Below are 16,797 nucleotides of genomic sequence, written 5' to 3' on the forward strand. Positions count from 1 at the left end.
TTTCATGTTGTTTACACCAAATTCTGACCCTATCATCTGAATGTTGCAGCTAAAATCGAGATTCATCAGACCAGGCAACATTTTTCCAATCTTCTATTGTCCAATTTTGGTGAGCCTGTGCAAATTGTAGCCTTGGTTTCCTGTTTTTTGTTGACAGGAGTGGCACCCGGTGTGGTCTCCTGCTTCTGTAGCCCATTTGTTTCAAGGTTCGATGTGTTGTGCGTTCAGAGATAGTATTCTGCATACCTTGGTAGAACGGTTATTTGAGTTATTGTTGCCTTTCTATCATTTCAAACCACTCTGCCTATTCTTCTCTGACATCAACAAGGCGTTTTTGTCCACACAACGGCTGCTCACTGGATATTTTCTCTGACGTGCAGGAGTGAAATTGTGCGAGTTCAGCTGAACTTGCACTGCTTCATTCCCGCAGCTCAGTGTGAACCTGGGTATAACGTCACTTAAATACCCTTTCTTCTCCATTCTGATGCTCGGTTTGAACTTCAGCAAGTTGTCTTCACCACATCTAGATGCCTAAATTCATTGAGTTGCTGCCATGTAATTTGTGTTACCAAGCAATTGAACAGGTGTTCCTAATAAAGTGGCCGGTGAGTGTATATTAGCCTCGGTTCACACTAGGACGACTTGTCTGGCGACCTAGTTCTAATCGGAGCGACGCAAGTCGCTCTGACTTGGAAAAAGGTTCCTGTACTACTTTGGGGGCGACTTGCATTGACTTCTATACATAAGTTGTTTTGCAAGTCGCCGCTGAGTCGTGTCCTGGGTCGCCTGAGGCAGTCGCGCTGCAAGTCGTGCTGCCTCAGTGTGAACCGGCCCTTACTGTGTAAATGTTTTAGGCAGCTGTAGTTGAAAAAATGCAGTGAATAAGAATGCTTTCAGAAATAGAAGTGTAATTTTTTTATAATTATCAATTAGCAAAATGGAAAGTAAATGAACAGATGATCAAATCAATTATTGGTGTAACCACCCTTTTGGCTTTAACCTTTTCATGACTAAGCCTATTTTTGACATTTGGTGTTTACAAGTTAAAATCCGTATTTTTTGCGAGAAAATTACTTGGAGCCCCCAAACATATTATATATATAATTTTTTTTTAGCAGAGAATCTAGAGAATAAAATGGTGATTGTTGCAATATTTTTTATCACACGGTATTTGTGCAGCGGTGTTTTAACCACTTAACAACCGGCCCATAGCCAAATGACGGCTACAGGGCGGTTGTTTAACTCTGGGAGGACGTCCAGGGACGTCCTCCCAGAATTCTGCTCTCGCGCGCCCCCTAGGGCGCGCACTCGAGAGCATCCGTGATCGCCGGGTCCACAGGACCCGGCGCATCACAGATCCCGGTAAATGGCCGCTGATCGCGGCCGTTTACCATGTGATCGCTCCGTCAAATGACGGAGCGATCACATGTAAACAAACCGGCGTCATCTGATGACGCCGGTTCCTCTCCTCCCCTCCTGTGTACCGATCGGTACACAGTGACCGAAGAGGCGGATGGATGGATGGCTGCAGCGTTGTGGGCTGCATCTGTAGTGCCCACAGCGCTGCACAGAGACATCCAGCCATCCATCCATCCATGCTCAGCCATCCCTACTACTCTGCATGCCCTGCAATGCTGTGCAATACTCTGCAATTCCCTCTGCAATACCCCGCAATACTCTGCCATACCCTGGAATACCCCGCAATACTCTGCCATACCCTGGAATACCCCGCAATACTCTGCCATACCCCGCAATACTCTGCCATACCCTGGAATACCCCGCAATACTCTGCCATACCCCGCAATACCTCGCAATACTCTGCCATACCCTGCAATACCCCAAAATACTCTGCCATACCCCGCAATACTCTGCCATACCCTGGAATACCCCGCAATACTCTGCCATACCCCGCAATACTCTGCCATACCCCGCAATACTCTGCCATACCCCGCAATACTCTGCCATACCCCGCAATACTCTGCCATACCCCGCAATACTCTGCCATACCCCGCAATACCCCGCAATACTCTGCCATACCCCGCAATACTCTGCCATACCCCGCAATACCTCGCAATACTCTGCCATACCCTGCAATACCCCAAAATACTCTGCCATACCCTGGAATACCCCACAATACTCTGCCATACCCTGCAATACCCCGAAATACTCTGCCATACCCTGCAATACCCCGAAATACTCTGCCATACCCTGCAATACCCCGAAATACTCTGCCATACCCTGCAATACCCCGAAATACTCTGCCATACCCTGCAATACCCTGAAATATCCCGCAATACTCTGCCATACCCCGCAATACTCTGCCATACCCCGCAATACTTTGCCATACCCTGCGATACTCTGCCATACCCCGCAATACTCTGCCATACCCTGCAATACCCCGCAATACTCTGCCATACCCTGGAATACCCCGCAATACTCTGCCATACCCTGGAATACCCCGCAATACTCTGCCATACCCTGCAATACCCCGCAATACTCTGCCATACCCTGCAATACCCCGCAATACTCTGCCATACCCTGCAATACCCTGAAATATCCCGCAATACCCAGCCATACTCTGCAATACTCAGTGATACCCAGCCATACTCTGCCATACCCAGCCATGCTCTGCAATACCCCACAAAAATCTGCAATACTCTGCCATAACCCGCAATACTCTGCCATACCCAGCCATACTCTGCCATACCCAGCCATACTCTGCCATACCCAGCCATACTCTGCCATACCCAGCCATACCCAGCCATACTCTGCCATACCCAGCCATACTCTGCCATACCCAGCCATACTCTGCCATACCCAGCCATACTCTGCCATACTCTGCCATACTCTGCCATACCCAGCCATACTCTGCCATACCCAGCCATACTCTGCCATACTCTGCCATACTCTGCCATACTCTGCCATACTCTGCCATACTCGGTGATACCCAGCCATACTCTGCAATACTCGGTGATACCCAGCCATACTCTGCAATACTCGGTGATACCCAGCCATACTCTGCAATACTCGGTGATACCCAGCCATACTCTGCAATACTCGGTGATACCCAGCCATACTCTGCAATACTCGGTGATACCCAGCCATACTCTGCCATACCCGGTGATACCCAGCCATACTCTGCCATACCCAGTCATACTCGGCGATACTCTGCAATACCCAGCCATGCTCAGCCGTACCCAGCCTCTGTATGTGGCCAGGCTGTGGAAGTCTCACACATGTGGTATCGCCGTACTCAGGAATAGTAGGAGAATCTATTTTGGGGGGTCATTTTTGGTATATACATGCTATGTGTTAGAAATATTGTATAAATGGACAACTTTGTGTTAAAAAAAAAAAAAGCGTTTTAACCACTTCCCGCCTTCCGTCATACGACGTCCTTGACTTTGTGCGGGGATATCTGAATGATGGGTGCAGCTACAGGCATCATTCAGATATCATCTTTTTCAGCCGGCGATTCCCTACACCATAAGAATGATCGTAGCGGCTGTTACACTGCTTGATCGTTCTTACGGGAGGCGAGAGGGGACGCCCCCCCCCCTCCCGCCGCCCTCCGGTGCTTCTACCGACTCACCGCTATGATCGAAGCCAGGATCTTTTTTTTTTTTTTTTTTTTTTTTTTATTTCAGGAACAGCCTAGAGGTGAGATGTGGGGTCTTATTGACCCCATATCTCACTGTAAAGAGGACCTGTCATGCCATATTCCTATTACAAGGGATGTTTACATTCCTTGTAATAGGAATAAAAGTGATCAAAAATTTTTTTTTTTTGGAAAAAAGTGTCAAACTAAAATAAATAAAGTAAAATGAACAATAAAAAAAAATAAAAATTTTTTAAAGCGCCCCTGTCCGTGTGCTCGCATGCAGAAGCGAACGCATACGTAAGTCCCGCCCACATATGAAAACGGTGTTCAAACCACACATGTGAGGTATCGCCGCGATCGGTAGAGCGAGAGCAATAATTTTGGCCCTAGACCTCCTCTGTAACTCAAAATTTGTAACCAGTAAAAAATTTTAAAGCGTCGCCTATGGGGATTTTTAAGTGGTGAAGTTTGGCGCCATTCCACAAGCGTGTGCAATTTTGAAAGGTGACATGTTAGGTATCTATTAACTCGGCGTAACTTCATCTTTCATATTATGCAAAAACATTGGGCTAACCTTACTGTTTTGTTTTTTTTTAAAGCAAAAAATATTTTTTTTTCCAAAAAAAACGCGTTCCAAAAATTGCTGCGCAAATATCGTGCGAGATAAAAAGTTGCAATGACCGCTATTGTATTCTCTAGGGTCTTTGCTAAAAAAACATATATAATGTTTTGGGGTTCTATGTAATTTTCTAGCAAATAAATGATGATTTTTACATGTAGGAGAGAAATGTCAGAATTGGCCTGGGTGCTCCAGAACGCCTGAAGGTGCTCCCCTGCATGTTGGGCCTCTGTATGTGGCCACGCTGTGTAAAAGTCTCACACATGTGGTATCGCCATACTCGGGAGTAATAGCAGAATGTGTTTTGGGGTGTAATTTGTGGTATGCATATGCTGTGTGTGAGAAATAACCTGCTAATATGACAATTTTGTGAAAAAAAAAAAAAAAGAAAAAAAAAAAACTTGATTTTGCAAAGAATTGTGGGAAAAAATGACAACTTCAAAAAACTCATCATGCATCTTTCTAAATACCTTGAAATGTCTTCTTTCCAAAAAGGGGTAATTTGGGGGGTATTTGTACTTTTCTGGCATGTTAGGGTCTCAAGAAATGAGATAGGCCGTCAGTACTTCAGGTGTGATCAATTTTCAGATATTGGTACCATAGCTTGTGGACGCTATAACTTTCACAAAGACCAAATAATATACACTAATTTGGGTTATTTTTACCAAAGATATGTAGCGGTATAAATTTTGGCCAAAATATATGAAGAAAAATTACTAATTTTCAAAATTTTATAACAGAAATGAAGAAAAATTTATTTTTTTACAGATTTTTCGGTCTTTTTTCTTTTATAGCGCAAAAAATAAAGAACCCAGCGGTGATTAAATACCACCAAAAGAAAGCTCTATTTGTGTGAAAAAAAGGACAAAAAATTCATATAGATACAGTGTTGCATGACTGAGTTATTGTCATTCAAAATGTGAGAGCACCAAAAGCTGAAAATTGGTCTGGTTATTAAGGGGGTTTAAGTGCCCAGTGGTCAAGTAGTTAAACACAACTTTTTGGGAAAAGGGACACTTTCATGAATTAAAAAAAAAAAAACAAACAGTAAAGTTAGCCCAATTTTTTTTTGTATATTGTGAAAGATGATGTTACACCAAGTAAAGATACCAAACATGTCACGCTTTATAATTGCACGCACTCGCGGAATGGCGACAAACTACAGTACCTAAAAATCTCCATAGGCGACGCTTTAAATTTTGTTTATGGTTACTAGGTTAGAGTTACAGAGGAGGTCTAGTGCTAGAATTATTGCTCTCGCTCTGACAATTGCGGCGATACCTCACGTGTGATTTGAACATCATTTACATATGCGGGTGCGACTTCCGTATGAGTTTTCTTTGCTGCGCGAGCTCGCGGAGACGGGGGCACTTTAAAAAAAAATGTTTTTTCTTATTTATTTTATTTATAATTATAAATTGTGTTTCAAAAAATGTTTTTGATCACTTTTATTGCTGTCACAAGGAATGTAAACATCCCTTGTGACAGTAATAGGTGGTGACAGGTACTCTTTATGGAGGGATTAGGGGTCTAAAAGACCCCCGATCCCTCCTTTGCACTTCACAGTATTCAGATCGCTGTTTTCGGCGATTCTGAATACTGTATATTTTTTTTAAAACCGGCACCATTGGCAGCCGAGTAAACGGGAAGTGACATCACTTCCGCGTTTACAATTAGGAGGCTGGAACGAAGCAGCTTACGGCTTCGTTCCAGACTGTCAGTAGCCGCCGGAGGGGGCGGGTTGGTGATCGGGCCTCCCGGTAGATCAGGAGGCCCGGTAAGAGCGGTGGAAGGGGGGGACGTCCCCTCCCGCTCCTCCGGTATAACAGCTGAGCGGCTTTTTGCCGCATCGGTTGTTATACTTGGAAAGCCGATCGCCTGCTCTAAAAAACAGTACCTGCAGCTGCGGGCATCATCCCGGTATAACCCCTGAAAGCCGAGTACGCACATCTGTGTACGCTCGGCGGAAAGGGGTTAAACCAGCATCAATTCTTCTAAGTACTCCTGCAGACAGTTTTTCAAGGAACTCAGCAGGTACTGGTAGGTTGTTCCAAACATCTTGGAGAACTAACCACAGAACTTCTGTGCATGTAGACTGATAATGTTGAGATCAGGGCTCTCTGGGGGCCAAACAATCACTTTTAGGATGACTACTTCCTCCTTATGCTGAAGATATAGTTACATGACATTGGCTGTATGTTTCGGGTCATTGTCCTGCTACAGAATACATTTGGGGCCGATCGCTGTCCTCCTTGATGGTACGGCATAATGGTTAAGTATCTGCTTATTTCTCATTATTGAGAACACCATTGATCCTAACTAAGTCTCCAACTCCATTTGCAGAAATGCTGCCCCAAACTAGCTAGGAACTTCCACCATGCTTCACTGTTGCCTGCAGACACTCTTTGTACTGCTCTCTAGCCCTTCGGTGAACAAACTGTCTTCTGCTACAGCACAATATTTAAAATTTTTCCTTATCAGTCCAGAGCACCTCCTGACATTTTTCTGCACCCCAATTCCTATGTTTTCGTGCATAGTTGAGTTGCTTAGCCTTGTTTCCAAGTTGGAGGTATGGCTTTTTGGCCGCAATTCTTCCATGAAGACCACTTCTGGCCAGACTTCTCAACAGTAGATGGGTGTACCTGGGTCCCACTGGTTTTCACCAGTTCTGTGCTTCTGGCACTGCTGGACATCTTCTGATGTTGAAAGGTAAAAAACATGATGCATCTTTCATCTACTACATTAAGTCTCCTTGGGCAACCACTGGGTCCTCAATGTTGCCCATTTCTCTGTGCTTCTTAAAAAGAGCTTGAACAGCACATCCTGAAACCCCAGTCTGCTTTTACATTTTTACCTGGGAGAGACCTTGCTAATGCTGTATAACTGCTGTGTCTTGTTGCTGTGCTCAGTCTTGGCATGATGGATGATCTATGACATGCAACATCTTCCACAATCTCGCCTTAATAGCAAATTTTACTGTCCCTCACCCAGTTTTAAGCTTCCCACACAGCTGTTCTAGTTTCAATTAATGACTGTATTTCAACCTATATATGAAATTGATGATCATTATCACCTGCTTTGTATAATAGTCTAGACTATTTCGCATTAGCACAACCACCTACACGTTTCCTAGAACTTTAACACAAAACAACGTGTTAATATACCCAGAGTGAGCCTCTGGGACAGAGATGGCCTCCCCCCACTTTTATATTTATTTTTTTCTTTCTTCCTCTCTCTTCCTCTCCCTTCTCCCTCTTTTTCTACTTTCACTCTTCTCCATATTTCTCTGGATCCTCTCCGCCTTAGCATTGCCTTTTTGCCCATAAGCAAGAACGGTACCTCTTTTTGGTAAGCGCATCAAATCTCCGGGCAGGGTTCTGACAATTGATTAACAATAGAATGTTGCTGTATCTGAATGTATAATGCTGTATAAATTTCTGTATCTGAAAATTATTGTGGGTTGTCTGTCGCTGTTCCCTCTGCATTATTTAATTTTATCCTTCTATTGCTATGTGATTTAGTTTGTGCTTTGGCTGTTTTTAGACCACTGTGTTCAGAACTTTACGGTCCTGTCGGTGGAAATTATGGAGTTACTCTCAGGAATGATAATAATGATTGTAATGCTTTCACAAGCTGGCATGGAGCTGGAGGAACACATGACCTTCCACATTTTGTTGCACAACTTTATGAATGTTGTATACACATTGATTTGTTCCAGGGCTCCTGTGCTGTCAGTAAGGACGCCATGCACACCTCTATTCTCTGCGGAGACAGACTGGAGATTTTAGTGTTACGTTGTAACACTGGGATATCAAATGCCCATTGGACTGACAGGGCCACATTATGAAACATTTAGTCCTGCACTATTGACAAAGAATCCCCAGAGCACTATGGATTAACTAAAGAGCGAGAGCACAGGGGTACCTGCCTTATATTTAAAGATCCCTCTGGCCAATTGAAACCACAGAGCCATACAGTGTGTAGTCTTGGCTCTTAAGCTTGCCTTACACCTGTAGAATTTCAATAGAAAATTGTAAATTTTGGAATGGTTACTCGATTTATCTAAGTTCATGGGGACTATTCAACAGTCAGTTTCAAGGGATTCAAAGGATCAATCAATTTTAGTTGAATCTAGTTGCATCTAGTGGGAACTACTAAATTTCTAATAGTTGAATTTGCTCTGGGTCAAGAAAAATCATAACTAGTCTTATGCGCATGTGCTTGTCAAAGTTAAACTGGAGTTAGAACGTTCATTCTATGAAAATCAAGACTTTGAAGTGGTACTCTAGCGAAAGTCATTCAAAAGTAGTGAAGTCATGCAGGCACCATTGAATGGCTGTATGAGTGATACTTACTCGCATGAATGTTTTAATAAAATTCTATGGGTGTAATGCCAGCATTACTCCTTCAATTTACTTCAGTTTGAGCTATTGAGTTCTGTAAGCTCTGGCTTTTTTTTAATTACAAATGAGCTCACATTGCAGACAGTGGCGTCTCTAGCACATGGGGGGACAAGGACAAAAGTAGGGGGGCCAACCATAAAATGCAAATTTTTATATATATATATTTATTTATATATTGACAATGTGCATCAAACACATATTCATGAAATATTCCTGACAATGCACACAAAAAGCATAAACCTGAAATATTCCTGACAATGGACATCAAACGCATAAACATGAAACATGCCGTCACGCTGCCAACACGAACGCCTGGTCTGAACCTGTCCCTGATCACGCCGCGAGGGTGCTTTTTGCAGCTCTGGCGCCTATTTATTGAATTTAGTGCTCTACTCTCTTCAGTTGAAAGCTGGTGGTGCCAACATATTGATGTTATGAAGCAAGAGAAATGTAATTCAATGTTTTAACATAATTTAATGTCAATAGCAAAAAAGGAGGTTTAACAAAAATAATGCATCAGTGCCCGTCTATGCAGCCTCACCGGTGCCCGGTAGAGGGGGGGGGGGCGAGCGCCACCGGATTACACAGAGCAAGGATCTCCCACTTACCCGGTGGCCACTGTAATACGAAGTACCGCCATGCCGTGTAAGCGGGAGATATTTGTAATCCAGCGGTGCTGGGGACTTATGGTCACCCTAGGCTAGTGGCCAGCAGGACCCACAGGTCTGCAGCCTGTGGGTCCTGCTGGCCACTGACCTGTGGGTCCTGCTGGGAGCTGATCGACCATGGCATGTGGGTCGGAGGTCCTGCTGGCCTGTAGGCCTTGGGCAGCTCCAGCCTCCAGCAGGAATCACAGGCCATGGGCAGCTCCGCCTCCCAGCAGGAATAACAGGAGGCCATGGGCAGGTCCCACTCCCAGCAGGAATCACAGGCCATGATGGGAAAGGTAGATGAGGTCAGGTGTATGGGGGGGCCGGGGGGGAAATCGATCCTGTGAGGAGGTGTCAGGGACAGCCAGCCAGGTCTCTCACCTTGGCAAGCCGGACAGGATGGGTGCTCTCTCTCTCTTCCACCTTCTCCAGTCCTTCCTCCTTGCACTGCTGCCACTGCCAGTGCTTCTTCCAGTCCTGAGGGTCGGTCACGGTCAGTGATGTTGTTGCTCCTCCTGGGTCTCCACTCCACTACTGCAGCCACCAGGCACGCCCAGACCAGCCACATGACGTGGTGTGGTGTCCAGGCAATGGCAGGCCAGGCAATATCCGACCGGTCCGCGGCGAATTGGAGTTATTGTAGCACGCAGGCGTCAAGCTCAGGCGGGCTGCTCTGCTGCTCTCCTCTCCTTAGACTGACTCCAGACTCCACCCCCCGGGAGCAGGGAACTAGGTTGAGCACGCAGCCGCGCCGTGGACTACACTACAACTACCATTACCAACAGCGGCGGCTGTCGTGCGACCGCAACGTCACCTGGGCTAGTAGCTAGCCCGGCTTACTACTGGCTTAGACTCCTCTGACTGACAGTCATACGGGCGGGCCCAGCCAGCAGCCATGGTTTTTAGTAACTGACATTCACAGACAGTACTTAACTTGGGGGGGGCACGCAGTAAAATTGGGGGGGGGGGGGGGGGGGGTCATGGTCCCCTCAGGCCCCATGCTGGTGACGCCAAGGATTGCAGATGCTATTGTAAAAAGGTGCTTTAAAGCTTTACCTGCAGAATGACTATAAGAATATAGATTAATATGCAATATTTAGTTGATCAAACAAAAATATTTGTAGTACTTTTAAAAAAAAAAAATTTTTGTGTTTACCAAAATAAATGTGAAAAGATGCACAACTACTAAGCAAGCCTTCCCTTCAGTCTTTACATAATTGTTCTCAAGAGACCGCCACCTGCATCAGGTCTGAGGGCTCTTGAGAGAAGTACTGAGGCGGGTCCTGTGATATTTTCAGAAAGCTATGTACAACACCCTGCTGGCCCCTTCCACCAGCCATGATTTTTATTACATAGAGAAGCACACAGATCCAGTGATGTTACAAAATCTAAAATATGGCCTGTAGAGTAAACATAGTTTTATTTAACCACTAACCACCATAACCCCGGTATCCTCTTCTTCAGCGGGCGGTCCGCTTCAAGATAAAAGTGGTCTCTGTGGCGGATTTGCCGCAAGATCACTTTTATCGGCGGCGGGAGAGGCCCTCCGCAGCGGTGGAGCCGATCGGATGTTGTCCCTTGTATGACATGGAGACGAGTGAGGGGAAGATGGCCCCCACCAGTCTCCATATCATTGTAGGGCAGAAGCGATGTCAAATCTGCCCATAGCTCTTAAAGGGCCATTTTTTTTTTGTATTTTTTTTTTTTATTGCATTTTAGTGTAAATATGAGATCTGGGGTCTTTTTGACCCCAGATCTCATATTTAAGAGGTCCTGTCATGATTTTTTGTTTCTATTACAAGGGATGTTTACATTCCTTGTAATAGGAATCAAAGTGAAATATTTTTTTTTTTTTAAAGAACAGTGTAAAAAAAAAAAAGGTAAAATAAAAAAATAAAACATTTTTTAAACGTGCCCGTCCTGACGAGCTTGCACGCAGAAGCGAACGCATACGCGGGTATCGCCCGCATATGAAAACGGTGTTCAAACCACACGTGAGGTATCAACGCGATCGGTGGAGCAAAAGCAATAATTCTAGCCCTAGACATCTGAAACTCAAAACATGCAACCTGTAGAATTTTTTAAACATCGCCTATAGAGATTTTCAAGGGTAAAAGTTTGTCACTATTCCACGAGCTGGCGCAATTTTGAAGCGTGACATGTTGGGTATCAATTTACTCGGCGTAGCATTATCTTTCACTATATAAAAAAAATTGGACTAACTTTACTGTTTTATTTTTTTTTTATTCAAAAAAGTGTATGTATTTAAAAAAAAAAAGTGCACTTGTAAGACCGCTGCCCAAATACGGTGTGACAAAGTATTGCAACAGCCGCCATTTTATTCTCTAGGGTGTTAGGTTTTTTTTTGCTAGAAAATTACTTAGAACCCTCAAACATTATACATTTTTTTTTCTGTTTTTGACTTGTAAACAACAAATTTCAGAGGCTCAGTCCTTAAGTGATTGAAATTTTAATTGGCATGTTGTTGAGAAGGGAACCAGAATGCAAAACATGAGCAGACTGAACTTCAGTTTATGCTCTGCTATGCATGTTATAAAGTGACATAAAGTAGAGTATTAGACCATAGTCTGGTGTTTGTATCTGTGCTAAATATGTTAACTTCCCTTTAAATATTTGAGTAATTTTTACTGAATCCCCCATTGCACTCCTCTAAAAGTGGAGTATAATCTTACAAATTGGGATGATCCCAAAAACGATACATTGAGCATTTTGTGTTGATTAATTAATGGTCTTTTCAAAGAAGTTTAATTGAAGGAAGATTTTGTGTCCTGAAGTTGGGAATTATGTGTTCTCTGAGATCTGTGTAATGTAATAATCTGAAGTGTTCTCTGGAAGATTAGGTCTAATACAAACACAATTTAAGCAGCACTAGAATATACAGCCTCTATTTAAGTGGGGTAAATCTTGCTGTCAGTTGTATGCCTTTAATGGAGTCATAAAGGGGAGAAAATTAAATATACAAATTCCTCTGGAGCTGCGGAAGGCAGGCAGAGCATCGACACTTTACGCTCTGTGAAAACCTGCTACATGGTTACTTGTATTTTTATGTTGTAAACTGGGCCTTATTCCGGTGCATCTCAAAAAAATTAGCCATGTCATCTGCTGGTGTTGGTCCACTGTATTTTTTCAAGCCCAAAGTCAGCACAGCCCTCTACCAGGAAATTCTGGAGCACTTCATGCTTCCCTCTGCTGACCAGCTTTATGGAGATGCTGATTTGGTTTTCCAGCAGGACTTGGCACTTGCCCACACTCCCAAAAGTACCAACACCTGGTTTAATGATCATGGTATCACTGTGCTTAATTGGCCACGCCGCATTGATAGTAGTAATTCATACAAATGGAGCACAGCCAGTGCATACTGTACTGTACATGGACATACTTTTCAGTAAGCCAACATTTCTGTATTAAAAATCCATTTCTGTATTAAAAATCCTTTTAATACAGAATCAGATCCACTAGATCTGAGGAGATTGCCCCACCCCTCCTCCTTCCCCTGCCGCCTTCTGGGACACATCACTGGTCCAAGAATCCTGCAGGATCAATCACAAATCGCAGCGTGGCTCATGCATGGGCAGTTGGAAGCTGGCTGTGAAGCTGCAAGGCTTCACTGCCAGTTCCCCTTGGTCAGGATGCTGGTGTCTGCATTTGAAGCTGATTGAAGAATCAGCTTGGGTGAGGACAGTGCTGCATCCAGGGGCAAATAAGTGTCCTTATAGCAGCTACAGTATTTGTAGCTGCTGACGTTTAATTTTTTGGGGGAGAGACTGGAGCTCCTCTTTAATTTATACATGGGTAATACTTGGTTAAGAAATCTAAACCAGTGTGTTAGAGTAGGAGGGTTTGGTGATTTTTCAACGTAGTATAACTTCTTTTTTTTTTTTTTTTTGCTTAGAAGAATACCAGACACAACAGGAGTTTAGTATAGTTAGGAAGGTCAGAGTCCTCCAAGTAGCCCAATAAGCATATAGAGCGATTACAAATATTGGGTATATTTGGTAGTGAACTCATAAAATCTGTGACTGCTGACCATGTTAAAAGTTGGGCATTCCCAGACCTTATCATAAAAAGTGCCAATTTCAGATGGACATTTAGGGCAAGCACCTGAAGTTTAGTCTTATGCATTATGATGGTATCCTTTTACAACATGGATAAAGCAGCATCATGAGGAACACTCACCCTGATGTAGTAGTACAAATGAGACTCAAGTGGGTGGAGCAGATGAAAAGTGCCAAAATTTTATTTGCTGGACCCAAGGATCACAGCTAGATTTCATCACTTAAAATAGAATTTTTTTTTTTAATTTACACATAAAATAATCCACATACACTATTAAAACAAGACATTCTAGTATATAATCTTCCTTTTTGAATGGATCTTACTGCAAAGGTTAGTTATAAATTGGGGTGGTTGCAAACTTTTTGTCAAAGGTTATAAACTGGCCTAGTCAAAGCCCTGATTTGATCCCCACTGAAATTTTTTACTGGGATTTCAAACTGAAGGACTTTTGCATGGAGAAGAGGTCAAACATTTTGCTGAAATAATTGCAGAGGATGGTGGGCAGTTATGCAAAATGTCTACAAGAAGAAATTTCTGCTAAAGGGAACAATGTCCGCTTTTTGATGCCAAGCATACACACCATTCTATCTATTGATAATTTTGTTGAATAAATAATTGAAAATGCAATTTTTGTGTGTCCTTATTCAAGCATATCACCTTCACCCATAGGCACTTATTAGAAAAAGAGCTAACATTTCAAATATGCTGAAAAACTCCATTACTTCCATGGAGTTTACTTAGTTTTTAGTATGACTGTGTGTATGTCTATACATTATTCATAGATAAAGTATCTCACAAAAGTGAGTACACCCCTCACGTTTTTGTGAATAGTTTTATATCTTTTCACGTGACGACACTGAAAAAATTACACTTTGCTACAAAGTAAAGTAGTGAGTGTATAGTTTGTATAACAGTGTAAATTTGCTGTTCCCTCAAAATAACTCAACACACAGCCATTAATGTCTAAATCGCTGGCAACAAAAGTGAGTACACCCCTAAGTGAATATCCAAATTGGGCCCAATTAGCCATTTTCCCTCCCTGATGTCATGTGACTCGTTGGTGTTACAAGGTCTCAGGTGTGAATGGGGAGCAGGTGTGTGTGGTATTATCACTCTCACTTTCTCATACTGGTCACTGGAAGTTCAACATGGCACCTCATGGCAAAGAACTTTTGGAGGATCTGAAAAAAAGAATTGTTGCTCTACATAAAGATGGCCGAGGCTATAAGAAGATTGCCAAGACCCTGAAACTGAGCTGCAGCACGGCGGCCAAGACCATGCAGCAGTTTAACAGGACAGGTTCCTCTCCAAACAGGTCTCGCCATGGTCGACCAAAGAAGTTGAGTGCACGTGCTCAGCGTCACATCCAGAGGTTTTCTTTGGGAAATACACGTACGAGTGCTGCTAGCGTTGCAGAGGTTGATGGGGTGGGAGGTCAGCCTGTCAGTGCTCAGACCATACGCCGCACACTGCATCAAATTGGTCTGCATGGCTGTCACCCTAGAAGGAAGCCTCTTCTAAAGATTATGCACAAGAAAGTCCGCAAACAGTTTGCTGAAGACAAGCAGACTAAGGACATGGATTACTGGTACCATGTTCTGTGGTCTGTTGAGACCAAGATAAACTTATTTGGTTCAGATGGTGTCAAGCGTGTGTGGCGGCAGCCAGGTGAGGAGTACAAAGACAAGTGTGTCTTACCTACAGTCAAGCATGGTGGTGGGAATGTCATGGTTTGGGGCTGCATGAGTGCTGCCAGCACTGGGGAGCTACAGTTCATTGAGGGAACCATGAATGCCAACGTGTACTGTGACATAGTGAAGCAGAGCATGATCCCCCTCTCTTCTGGGCCGCAGGGCAGTATTCCAACATAACGACCCCAAACACACCTCCAAGACCACTGCCTTGCTAAAGAAGCTGAGGGTAAAGGTGATGGACTGGACAAGCGTGTCTCCAGACCTATACCCTATTGAGCATCTGTGGGGCATCCTCAAACAGAAGGTGAAGGAGCGCAAGGTTTGTAACATCCACCATCTCTGCGATGTCATCATGGAGGAGTGGAAGAGGACTCCATTGGCAATCTGTGAAGTTGTGGTGAACTCCATGCCCAAGACTGTTAAGGTAGTGCTGGAAAATAATGGTGGCCACATAAAATATTGACACTTTGGGCCCAGTTTGAACAATTTCACTTAGGGGTGTACTCACTTTTGTTGCCAGTGGTTTAGACATTAATGGCTGTTTTGAGTTATTTTGAGGGGACATCAAATTTACACTGTTACACAAGCTGTACACTCACTACTTTACATTGTAAAAAAAAGTGTAATTTCTTCAGTGTTTTCACATGAAAAGATATAATAAAATATTTACAAAAATGTGAGGGTGTACTCACTTTTGTGAGATACTGTATATATAATTTTTGTCCTTTTTTCAGTGCTGATTTGAGTCTCTTCCTGTACCTCGCACCTCCTCGCACACAATGGCTCTTCTGTGCTTTTACAGGAAAGGATTCAAATTAGCCGACAATAAATAGAATTGATTTGCATCAGGGGACGATGTACTCCTCTCATAGTGGCAGAGCTGATATGGCTGAAAAGATGACAAATGGCCATCACATTTACTCTTTCACAAAAAAATATTTCCTTCCTGATCCCCCTCCTCCCCAACTCATTTAGATTAAAGTAATTGTAAACAATCACCTTGTAAAACAACCCATTCAATTTAAAATTGAAATGAAAGGCAAAACATTTGTGTATAGATACAAAACACATTATAAATACCTTTTCCCCCCCTTTTTTTTATAAGTGATCATATATCCTCTGTTCTCAGCTGCATAAGATCTGGGGGAGGGGGAGGAGAAGTAGCAGTACACTGATCTTCCCAGTAAATGGCTGTGTGTGGAAGGGGGGTGTCAGGACAAGTCTGATCATTGGAGGAGAGCAGGCTGAGTTTCCAGCACAACTAGAGAACTCACCGCACTGTGCTCCCCTGCCTAGTATAGTTTAGTTTTTAATAGGAAAGCAGAGGGGCTGGCAGGAACACCAGAGATTTTACACAAAGGAAACAATACAAAGAGAACAGGATACATTTTCATACAAGCACATGGTAAAGCAAGCACATGTCAGGAATATGAAATGCTGGGTTTATGTATGCTGGAATTCTCAGAATCACAAGATTGCCCTATAAGCCAAAGGTAAACATAACTTTAGATATGATTCTTCTTTTTTTTTTTTTTGTTTGGCTAGAGTAAGGGAGGGCTATATAGCCCCCATCAGTTGGGGAACTTCTGTGTCCTATTGGAGAGATTTCCCTTCACTTCCTGTCCAATTGTCAAAACACTATTGGACTAGAGGAAAAGTGAGCGAACCCCGGTGTGTCACAAGGGTCACCGGAATTAGTCTCTTCATTAGAAGATTTCCCCTCTATTAGGGTTCTGATGTCAACTAAATATTT

At 43.4% G+C, this 16,797-nt stretch overlaps 1 protein-coding gene across 1 annotated transcript in view; it reads left to right on the forward strand.

Annotated features, from left to right (window-relative positions):
* The window catches only part of IRAG2 (inositol 1,4,5-triphosphate receptor associated 2), a 209,408-nt gene that overhangs the window by 139,776 nt on the left and 52,835 nt on the right, over window positions 1–16,797 (forward strand). The window lies entirely within an intron of this gene.

The sequence above is a fragment of the Aquarana catesbeiana genome, linkage group LG03, assembly GCF_042186555.1.
Source record: "Aquarana catesbeiana isolate 2022-GZ linkage group LG03, ASM4218655v1, whole genome shotgun sequence".
NCBI classification, from domain to species: Eukaryota; Metazoa; Chordata; class Amphibia; order Anura; family Ranidae; genus Aquarana; species Aquarana catesbeiana.